Below are 11,112 nucleotides of genomic sequence, written 5' to 3' on the forward strand. Positions count from 1 at the left end.
TACCAGGGGTTGTGACTTTAAATATATACTTTTCACCCTGGCCTGGCTGATAAGGAGTCGATGTAGCTCAATGGTTAACACATCTGCCTAAGAGGCAATAGAGCACAGGTTTGATTCCCAGCAAGGGTATGGCTAGCTGATGAGAGCTAAATAGCTTGAAATAGATCTATACTAGTCTCCCTTTATTTATTTATCAGCACAAATATAGTATGTGTGTGTGTGTGTGTGTGTGTGTGTGTGTGTGTGTGTGTGTGTGTATATATATATATATATATATATATATATATATATATATATATATATATATACACACACACACACACACACACACACACACACACACACACACATATACTATATTTGTGCTGATAAATAAATAAAGGGAGACTAGTATAGATCTATTTCAAGCTATTTAGCTCCCTGAATATAGTTGTGCCTCTTAAGTTTCTCACTCGGAGGACGGGCTCTGGTCAATCGCAGGCCCAATAGGAAGCGGCGTCTGCTTCTTCCCTGCTGCTTCTTGAAAAGCCGGTATGACAAGGATGCTCCCTCCTCCTGGCTCCACACCAAAGACAGCTTCCGTGGCTCTTTTGCCAACTATACGTAGAGGGGATGATTGAAATCTGACACCCAAGGCCCAGTTTTATTTACACTGAATTCGTTGGGGCTCTGCAACTCAGCAAACTCAGCTTGGGATAAGCAACCTCCATCCTGCTTAGTCTCAACTTCAGGACACAACTGCCTGTCATTCGTCAGATTGAAAATTTGCCAATCACGTTTTGCGGTATCAACAGTTTTACAGATCCCGAGAATTCCCCTCCGATGCCACGAAGGGATAAGGATGGGTGCCTCCATCTGTGCCTCCAAATCATTTCCTTTGTGTCATGGTGCAGTTTTGTGGCTTCAACATCTTTTGCGTATTGATTGATTGAATTTTCTTACCTTCAAAAGACAAAAGACAAATTTACACTTACAACAGCTTTTCCATATCGGTATCAATATCAATATCAATATCAATATCTATATCTATATCTATATCTATATCTATATCTATATCTATATCTATATCTATATCTATATCTATATCTATATCTATATCTATATCTATATCTATATCTATATCTATATCTATATCTATATCTATATCTATATCTATCTATCTATCTATCTATCTATCTATCTATCTATCTATCTATCTATCTATCTATCTATCTATATATATGACGAAGAAACACAGTAGAAAGAAATCAAGATGTTTTATAAGATTGGACATCAATATATGGGGAATGCAGATATATTTCTGCACACATATAAGAAATATCTCATAGTTGGAACATATGTGTGTCTCTTATATTAGTTGCATTTTCTAATTCATGGAATTTCACAGGCCTTTTAGTTTGTTTCCCATGTTTTTCAATTGCTGCTTCCTTCTGTTTCTAAGAAAATACATTAATAACAAAAGACCAATTGGCTGCTAAGTCTTTTGATTGGCTGTCCTAAAAATCTCCAAAATCAGGACTCTAAATGTCCATGAAAATAAATAATAGAGCTTGGCTTCCTATTTAGTCTTGCAGGGTCAGTACAATGTGCAACATGTTCATACAGCTTTAATATAATATGTCACATACATATAGATATATGGGAATGTGTGTTAGTTATTACTTATTTGGGTTTAGGGATTCTATTTCTTTCATTTATTGAGTTATTGAGATGCATTTTGTTTTTCACGGGGGCTGCACTAAGGGAGGTTCATTCAATTTAATTGTATACATGTTGTGCATTGACAATAAAGGTTTGAATTGATTTGATTTGATATGATCACACATTCATAAATGTTACATATTTTTCTATGAAAATGAAGTATTCTAGAGCAGGCGTGTCAAACTCACATCGTCATATTGTTGTCATATAACATATCAAGACTTTTTCCCCTTCGCTAAAATGGGTGTGGGTATGGCCAGCACAAGATGCTCGCAGATTATGAGATTGACACCCCTTGTTCTAGAGTTCTAAATTAAAAACTAAATTACAAATTTGATGGCTATCTCAGCATATTAAATGTTATAAAACTGACAATCATACTATTTATAAAACAGTGTTTCTCAACCTTGGCAGCTTAAAAATGTATGGGCTTCAATTCCCAGAATTTCATAGCTAGCCCTGCTTATATTTTAAAATTTCTACCATATTTAACCATTCCCCCACTAGGGCTCCTTGCAGAATCGTGCAAGTCTGAAAGTATAAAGTTCCTTCACCATTGTTAACTTCTTGATCTATTAGGTGGGTCCTTCCTAAATTTCTTTCTCTGACCATTAAGCGACTGGGGCCCTGCCTCTTATTTGGTGGTTTCTTAAGAAATATCCCTTCCCCTTATTTCCCCTTAAGTCATCTTCACAGTCCATGACAATCACATCGTTTAATCAATAGTGAATTAAAAAGAAAATTCTAAAGGTTGTATAATAACATGCAGTTCTGTAAAACAACAACCTTAATGAAAATTAGAAATAATGACATTTATTTAAATTTACACCAAACCAGAAAGGAGGGGAAGACATGAATTCTATTCCCTAACTTAGCTGAAGTTGTATGACTTCGGCTTAGTCATCTTCTCTGCCCTAAGAAGCAGGCAATGGCAAAAGGATTCTGAAAATGTTGCCAAGAAAATAGTTGGGACAATTGATTTGAAAGCACCAATAAATTAATAAATGAATATCACAACAGAGAGATTAAAAATCTGTGTAATTTTTCATACCATCTTCCTATTGCAATGGAGACTTACAGGCTTCACAAGCACTAAATATAATTCAAATAACTTATACATATTTTAGCTTTATAAAAGACACCTATTAAAACATACACAACTCTCAAATGTAATTTCTTTAACAGAGTTATTGCGTTATTTTCCCCTTCCTTGTATTCCTATGGGATGGGGATAGGTAACAAAGAATTTATTGTATTTGTATTTTATTGGTCTTGTATGCCGCCCACTCCCTAAGGATTCCGGGTGGCTTACAATAAACAAAGGAGGGGGATAAATAGACAAAGAGACAAACAACAATTTAAAAAAACACAACATTCATAGTTCCTGTGGGGCTGGCTACTTCAACAGCCCCCCAGCCTGCCGGAGCAGCCAGATCTTCGTGGCCTTGCGGAAGGCCGGGAGAGTAGTAAGGGTCCGGATCTCCACAGGGAGTTCGTTCCAGAGGGCTGGAGCTGCAACAGAGAAGGCTCTCCCCCGGGGAGTCGCCAGCCAACATTGGCTGGCAGATGGGATCCGGAGGAGGCCTAATCTGTGCGATCTGATCGGTCTATGGGAGGTAATTGGCAGGAGGCGTACTCAGGTACCCAGGTCCGATGCCATGTAGGGCTTTATAAGTAACGACTAGCACCTTGAAGCGAGTCCGGAGACTAATGGGTAGCCAGTGCAGCTCGCGGAGGATAGGTGTAACGTGGGTGTACTTGGGTGCACACACGATCGCTCGCGCGGCTGCGTTCTGGACTAGCTGAAGTCTTCGAACACTCTTCAAGGGCAGCCCCATGTAGAGCGCGTTACAGTAATCCAGTCTTGAAGTCACAAGGGTGTGAGTGACTGTCTGAAGGGCCTCCTGATCCAGGTAGGGTCGCAATTGGTGCACCAGGCGAACCTGGGCAAAGGTCCCCCTGGTCACAGCCGACAAATGGTGTTCTAAAGTCAGCTGAGGATCCAGGAGGACTCCCAAATTGCAAACCCTCTCTGAGGGGCGTATAATTTCACCCCCCAGCCTGAGAGATGGAATACTTGGCCAATCTTTGGGAGGGAACATCAGTAGCCACTCAGTCTTGTTTGGATTGAGTGCCAACTTGTTTACTCCCATCCAGACCCTAACAGCCTGCAGGCACTGGCACATCACTTCTACTGCTTCGCTGAGTTGGCATGGGGCGGACAGATACAACTGCGTATCGTCCACATATTGGTGGTATTTGATCCCGTGCTGGCGTATGATCTCACCTAGTGGCTTCATGTAGATGTTAAATAGGAGGGGGGACAGAACCGAACCCTGCGGCACCCCATAGTTGAGGGGCCTTGGGGTCGACCTCTGCTCTCCGACCAACACCGACTGCGACCTGTCCGAGAGGTAAGAAGATAACCACCGAAGGACGGTGCCTCCCACTCCCACCTCTCGCAACCGCCACAGAAGGATACCATGGTCGATGGTATTGAAGGCCGCTGAGAGGTCAAGGAGCACAAGGATAGAGGGGTGACCCCTATCCCTGGCTCGCCAGAGATCATCAATCAGCGCGACCAAAGCAGTTTCCGTGCTGTAACCAGGCCTGAAACCCGACTGAAAGGGATCCAGATAATCGGTTTCATCCAAGGACCGTCGGAGTTGAGAGGCCACCACTTTCTCAACAACCTTCCCAACAAAGGGCAGGTTGGAGACTGGATGATAGTTGCTCAAAATGACTGGGTCCAGAGATGGTTTCTTCAGGAGGGGTCTCACCACCGCATCCTTTAGGAGGAGCGGGAAAATTCCCTCCCAGAGAGAGGTGTTAACTATCGTCCAGATCCAGCCGCGTGTCGCCTCCCTGCTGGTCGAGACCAGCCAGGAGGGGCACGGGTCCAGTATACAAGTGGAGGCACTCACCGCTCCCATGGCCTTGTCCACTTCCTCAGGAGAGACAAGTTGAAACTCAATCCATAAAGTATGCTCAAGACCTTCCCCCGGTACCTCGGCTGGTACCGTGCAATTGGAGTCCAGCTCTGTCCGAATCCGAGCGACTTTATCTGTTAAATACTGAACAAATTCCTCAGCTCTACCTTGTAAAGGGTCATCCGCATCCCTCCCTTTCAAGAGGGAGCGGGTTATTCTAAACAAGGCAGCTGGGCGCGATTCAGCGGATGCAATAAGGGCGGCAAAATGCGAACATTTCGCCGCCCGTATTGCCACGAGATAGGCTCTGATAAAGGCTCTCATCAGTGCTCGGTCTGACTCAGATTTACTGGCCCTCCAGCGGCGCTCTAGACGTCTCTTTTGGTGCTTCATCTCCCAGAGTTCCTCGGTGAACCAAGGGGCCCTCCTGGATCCGCTGCCTCGGAGAGGTCGCAAAGGCGCAATCCGGTTTAGAGCCTGCACCGCCGCTGTATTCCAAGCAGCGACTAAGGACTCCACCGGATTGTGGACGAGAGTGTCAGGTATTTCTCCAAGCGCCGTCTGAAATCCCAAAGCATCCATCAGGTGCCTGGGGCAGAACCACCTAATCGGTTCCACCTCCCTATAGTGGGGGATTGGTTTCCGAAAGTCAAGCCTCAGTAGGAAGTGATCAGACCATGACAAGGGCAAGGTCTTAATGCCCTTCAACTCTAGATCACGTCCCCACTGCTCCAAGAGGAGTACGAGGTCAAGCGTGTGACCCGCTGAATGAGTCGAACCCTGAATTACTTGGGTCATGTCCATGGCTGTCATGGAAGCCATGAACTCCTGCGCCCCGTCAGAGCATTCACCGAGTGTAGGCAGGTTGAAATCCGCCAGAACCATGAGCCTGGGGAACTCTACCGCCAACTCGGCTACTGACTCGAGGAGCGAGGGGAGGGCTGTTGCAACGCTGTTGGGAGGTAGGTACGTTAGCAACAGACCCACTTAACCACAAGGTCCAACTTCATCAACAGGGACTCACACCCGACAAGCTCCGGAGCATGGATCCTACGAGGAACTAAAGACCTTCGGACGATGACAGCCATTCCCCCACCCCTTCTTTGGGGTCGCGGCTGATGAAGCACCTGAAATCCTTCTGGGCACATTTCAGTGAGGGGGACTCCTCCCTCCGGGCCCAGCCAGGTTTCAGTAATACATGCCAGGTCTGCCCCCTCATCAAAAATTAGGTCCCGGACGAGGGGAGCTTTGTGAACCACAGACCTGGCATTTAGCAACAACAGCCTGAGACCAGGGCCCTGGCAGTTCTCGCCATCTGGCCCTGGAGTGGAACTAGCAGGGCCGGAAGGTGGGATCTCTGTGACGTAGCGAACCCTCCTTCCCCGGTAATGGCTAGCCCTGAAGTTCCCGTCGTACCTGCCTCTCCCCATAGTGACCGTAATGCTCCGGCCTACTCCCGCACCCGTAGACCCCATATCCCCTCCCACAGCCTCCGCTCCATCCGGCAGCGATTTTTGTCACTCATTCTGGGACGGGAGGTAGGCCTGGGCCCCCTACCACTTCTGCAATAGCACTCAGTGGAGGAGGCACCAGGCTGTACTCTCAATCCTCTCATACATATACAGCCACTCATCCATGCATTCCCCACGTATGTTAATTAAACACAAAAAATACAAAAATGCTAGTAGAGAAACAGTTTAAATACAAAGATGAAGTAGAAATAAGTGAGTTTTCTTTATAAAATATACGAAACTGGGTAAGGCCCAAATAAAAAGAGATTAAACAGCCATATAATTAAATTATTTTATTAAATTATTTTTGGATGAGGGAACTGGCTGAACATTTGAGGAAGCATGATTTGAAAGTCCAAGCTTTCTTCTCTATTGGCATATATGCTGGATTCATTGTTCCAAATGGAGCCTGCTGTTTCCTTTTGCACTGAAACTCATCTGACTTTTTTTTTTAACTCCTGGCTTTACTTGACCCAAGTGACTATATATAGATTTTCTGTCTCAAGGGAATAGGTTTAGAAAACTAGATGGATTAATTTAGAAAAAATCTGGAGTTTTCACCTCTGGGTTTTCAGAGAAGTGCCTCTGATTTCCTATCACTAGTTTTGCTTATGCTCTTTTTTGTAAATGTATCAATATACCAAAGGAATCAACAGCAAAAGGAAACTGCCATTTAGTACTTATTATTGTTTTTGTTAAATAATATTTGGATGCAGTGAGACAGTTTGCAGACATGGTTTCCTTTTTCAGAAACCAAGTTATATACAGTGTCATCATTATTAATTAGGCTTGTGTGAAGCTTTGAAAAAGTGTTCAGCTTTTATAAAGCTTCAGATGAAACATCTTGAAGATGCTTTGTAAAACAATATTAGTTCCTAGTCATAGAATTATAGACTTGGAAAGTAATTTAGATGATCTACTGTTCAGTGCAAGATCCCGTAGAGCAGGGGTAACTGTCTAACTGGATTCTTCGAGGGCCAGATGAGCATTGTAGTTTTTGTCTGCATGCCAGCTGTGGGGGGAGCAGGGACAGATTCCTCCTGCAGCACCCTGCCAGCCAAAATGGGGCATGGGCAGGGTTGCATGTGTCCTCCTGTACCCTGTTTTGGCTGGCAGAGTGCTGCAGGAGGCCCTCCAGGCTGAAAATGGTGTGTGTGGGGGCCATGCATACCCCCCGTGCCCCATTTTGGCTGCCAGAGGAACCACAGGCACATCCTTTGCTATTTCCAGGCGAGCCCATGATCCAGATTTAAACACCCCATGGACTGGATGCAGCCCACGAGCCTTGAGTTTGACAATCCTGTTGTAGAGCATTTCTAATCATCCATGTTTGAAGACTTTTAGTGAAAAAAAACTCATTACCAAACCCTTTCCAGCCTTTTCTTTTGAGTTATAATATTAAATTTCTATTCATATTGGGAAAAGGCTAGGGTGAACCATTTCTTGCAGTGCGGACCATGGGGGTCTCCCAATCTAGACAACTCCAGAGGGATCTTCAGAGAATCCTACAACTCACTTGAGAGGTGTCATTTCATATTCCCTTTGGGGCACATGTCAAAAATAGTAAGTTCAATGCTTGCTTTAGAGTGGACACCTCTAATGCATGGAGTAATATAAAAGCCTCTTCTATTGTAGTTTATCAGTCTCTCTACGTGCTGAACAGGACTCAGAGTGGGTGCTTCCACTGGATCAGTAGCTCAATCTCAGAGTTACTGGGCCACTGTGAAAAAGGAGCCACTGAGTGCCACTGTGAAAAAGGAGCCAACTTTGCGACGATACGGACTTGCGGTCTCGATGCTCTGAGACCCTGCTGATACTTTTGCCGCTGGATGCTCCAATCAGACCTAAACTGTCCCGTAGAGATGGTGAACAGGAAGACTATGTCTTGCTGATCTCAGGGACACCGCAAAGTCCCTGATTGATCCAAGAGAAGTTCTTCAAGCTGGTGACAAAAAGTCCAGCCCCTGGCTGATGAAGTTGGGATGGCTCCGGAACGGAAGGGAAGTGGAAACAGAAAGTGTGTCCATCTGGTGAGGAAACATTACTGTTTTGGAAAAGACTGCCCAAATTTTTTTTAAGTTAAATTAAATCCGAAAGCAGAAAAAATTAACCTATATTGGATTGCTTTGGATAGTGTGTTTCTTTTTCTTTGTAATTTTACTTTGTGGACTGAAGTGCTCGCAACTTTTTTTTTTTTAAGAGAATGGATCAGTTTTTCTTCTTCTATTTTTTATTTTTATTTTTTAACCTATGGATTAAAGTCTTCTTTATTTCAACAAGGACTTTTATTACTTGCTATTAATTCTATTTAATAAATCTGTTTCTTTTGAGTTTGAAATAACATTAGAGAGTGGGAAGCAATACTGCCACTTGGAGGCTGGAGGCTTGAGTTTTTGAAAATGCACTTTCCCTTTTCCTTTTGATCTCACTGACTTTGTATCTCGAGGTTTGGCAACTTATTTATAGAAAGTGATAAGAAGCAAGGGCACGAATTGTTTTTACAGGTACACGTTGAGAGTCTTACTGGCAGTGGGGGAGAAAAAGAAACAGAACCTTCTTTTTTGAAGATCATAAATGAACTTGTGTTTAAGCTAATTTAATATAAGAAGCCTTGAAAGCCAGAGTGGCAGTATCTACCAGCTTGCCAAAATGGCACAATATTCAAAAGAAACAATAACTGCAAAACATCTTAGCTGGAATTAAACATTTCAGACTCACTAAAAGTCTGTCATGACAAATGGTTTCAACATATATGCCAGCAATCCTGTAGTTACCCAGCATAGAAGTCAGTACTGGAGGAAAAGACTGAGAAGAGCCTTCTTCTGCAACACAGCTCTAAAATATTTCAAGATCCTCCAAATTCCTTCACTTAGATGAGTCAAGAATCCTTTTCACTTCAGTGAATTGTATCAGGTCACATCCAGTGGTGGGTTGCTCCCAGTTTGGCCTGCTTCAGCTGAACCAGTAGTAGTGGTGACAGGAAGCCACACCCACCTGCCCGGGCACTTCTGCACATGCAAGCATGCAAATGAGCACACCCGAACCAGTAGTAAAAATATTTGCAAGCCACCACTGGTTACATTCCTTAAGTAAAGTAAATCTATGACACTTTGCAGATGCCTAGTTTAACCTCTTAAGTTAATTTTATTGGCCATCACATTTTATGACAGTTGTGGCATCCACTTTCCTTAGCTATTTCTTTCTATAATATAATAGTTAATAGAATATGTCCAACAAAGGGCAAAAGATGATACTGCATCTTGCATATGTTAATCTATGCAATATATGCAAATATAGAAATAATTCTATTTTGACAATCATACATACATATATGCATATGAATGTGTGTTTGTGTCTGTCTGTCTGTCTACATGGAGAACACAAAGTAGAGCGCCGTGTATTAATATATATGTATTAACTTCCTAAACAGAAAAGAGGCTTTCTACTTTTGTTTAAATCATAACAAAAACATCAGAAATAATAAAACCAAGCATGGGTGTCAATCCTGTTAATAGCCTCTATTTTTCTTCTGGTGGTTCTTCATCTCTAACTTTGATTAATCCTCTCAAGATAGGGAAAGCTTTTTTTGCTTTTGCTCAGAAAATTATTCGTTTTTCCATTTCTCACAAATTTAGGCTTTAGACGATGATATAAAACTCCATCTTCTACTGTCTACATTTTCTTTGAATTGGAGTTGGAGAACGGAAGGTGGAGTCTTCTCATATAGGAAATTGCAAGCTGAAAGAATCTGGTAACATGGTTTATACATATTTAAGTAAAAAGTAGTTTATAATTCAAGCTGAATTCTTTGAAACAATATCCATTTGTCTGCAACATTTTTTGACTTTCAATCTAGTCTGGGATTTCTTTCCATCCAGAGATTAAATGTGATCTTTAAGATCGGCCAGGATCAGTTAGTTGATCCCATAGCTATGCAAAATGTTTATTAGTTTGCTAAATTATGGAACAACAACAAATTTAAATTCATCAAATAATGACTTCTATATTTATTTTAAATATATACTATTTAGAAATTTACTATCATGTTCTTCCAATGAGAATGCAAAGAAAACACAGATTCATTTTATTATTTCAGCAACTTTATATGATAGGTTGGGTTGACTAACTCAAAGTTATTTACTATGTTCCAAGATCAACTGGTGATTTGTATTTGGGTTTTCATCATGCCAGTTCAGCCCATAACTGGTGGATTGTCTCTCACAATAATTTTGTAAGTTTGAATGTTCAGGTAGTTCTTGGTATAACTCTCCATAGGAAGCAAATCCTTCAAGTAATGCTGAAGATTTTGACATGCCTATATGCAAATTAAATTAATGAAAGCAGACTTACAAATGCATAAGTTCAAAAGTAATCAGCAAATTAATGACCCTGAATAGAGGATACTTCATTTTAATTAAAATCATTGTCAACAAGCGTATATGAAAACCTCTAGTCCCTTTGCAGTATTAATAATCACATGTCTCACTGTGCATGAAAATAATAAGCTCAATTTTTATTTTAATGATTAATGATGCATATTAATCATGAAACTGGGTGGAAAGGACATGATGCAAATTCTCTGTTACTAAGGAACTATCAATTGGAAGAGACTATATTAAATGAGTTCTTTAATAGTATGGTTGATTTCTCTAGTTATCCAGCAGAATTTCTTTTGTGGATATGAGGAGTGAACCTTCCTTTTATCAATATCTCATGAATAGTAATTGCTAAATGTTCACTTGCATTAAAACCTTTGTTCATTTATTTCAAAATTAAAATAATGTATTTTCAACAACCCTGATCACTGGAGAAGGAAGTAATTTCACAGGACTGCCACGGAAACAGCATTGCTATTGTATAAGAAAAACTGGAAGAATGTCACAATGTACAGAATATGCCCAAAGAGTAATAAGGCGAAGATAATCAATATGTGGAGATAGATATGTGTATGTATATACACATGTATATGT

The 11,112-nt window shown here is 41.7% G+C and overlaps 1 pseudogene; it reads right to left on the reverse strand.

Annotated features, from left to right (window-relative positions):
- Window positions 1-408: 408 nt before the first annotated feature.
- LOC148045829 (cytosolic non-specific dipeptidase pseudogene) lies at window positions 409-10,455 on the reverse strand (annotated as a pseudogene).
- Between the last annotated feature and the right edge of the window lie 657 nt (window positions 10,456-11,112).

This window comes from Thamnophis sirtalis, unplaced genomic scaffold (genome assembly GCF_051295495.1).
Source record: "Thamnophis sirtalis isolate CommonGarterSnake01/CBP01778 unplaced genomic scaffold, rThaSir2_p1.2 scaffold_4, whole genome shotgun sequence".
NCBI classification, from domain to species: Eukaryota; Metazoa; Chordata; class Lepidosauria; order Squamata; family Natricidae; genus Thamnophis; species Thamnophis sirtalis.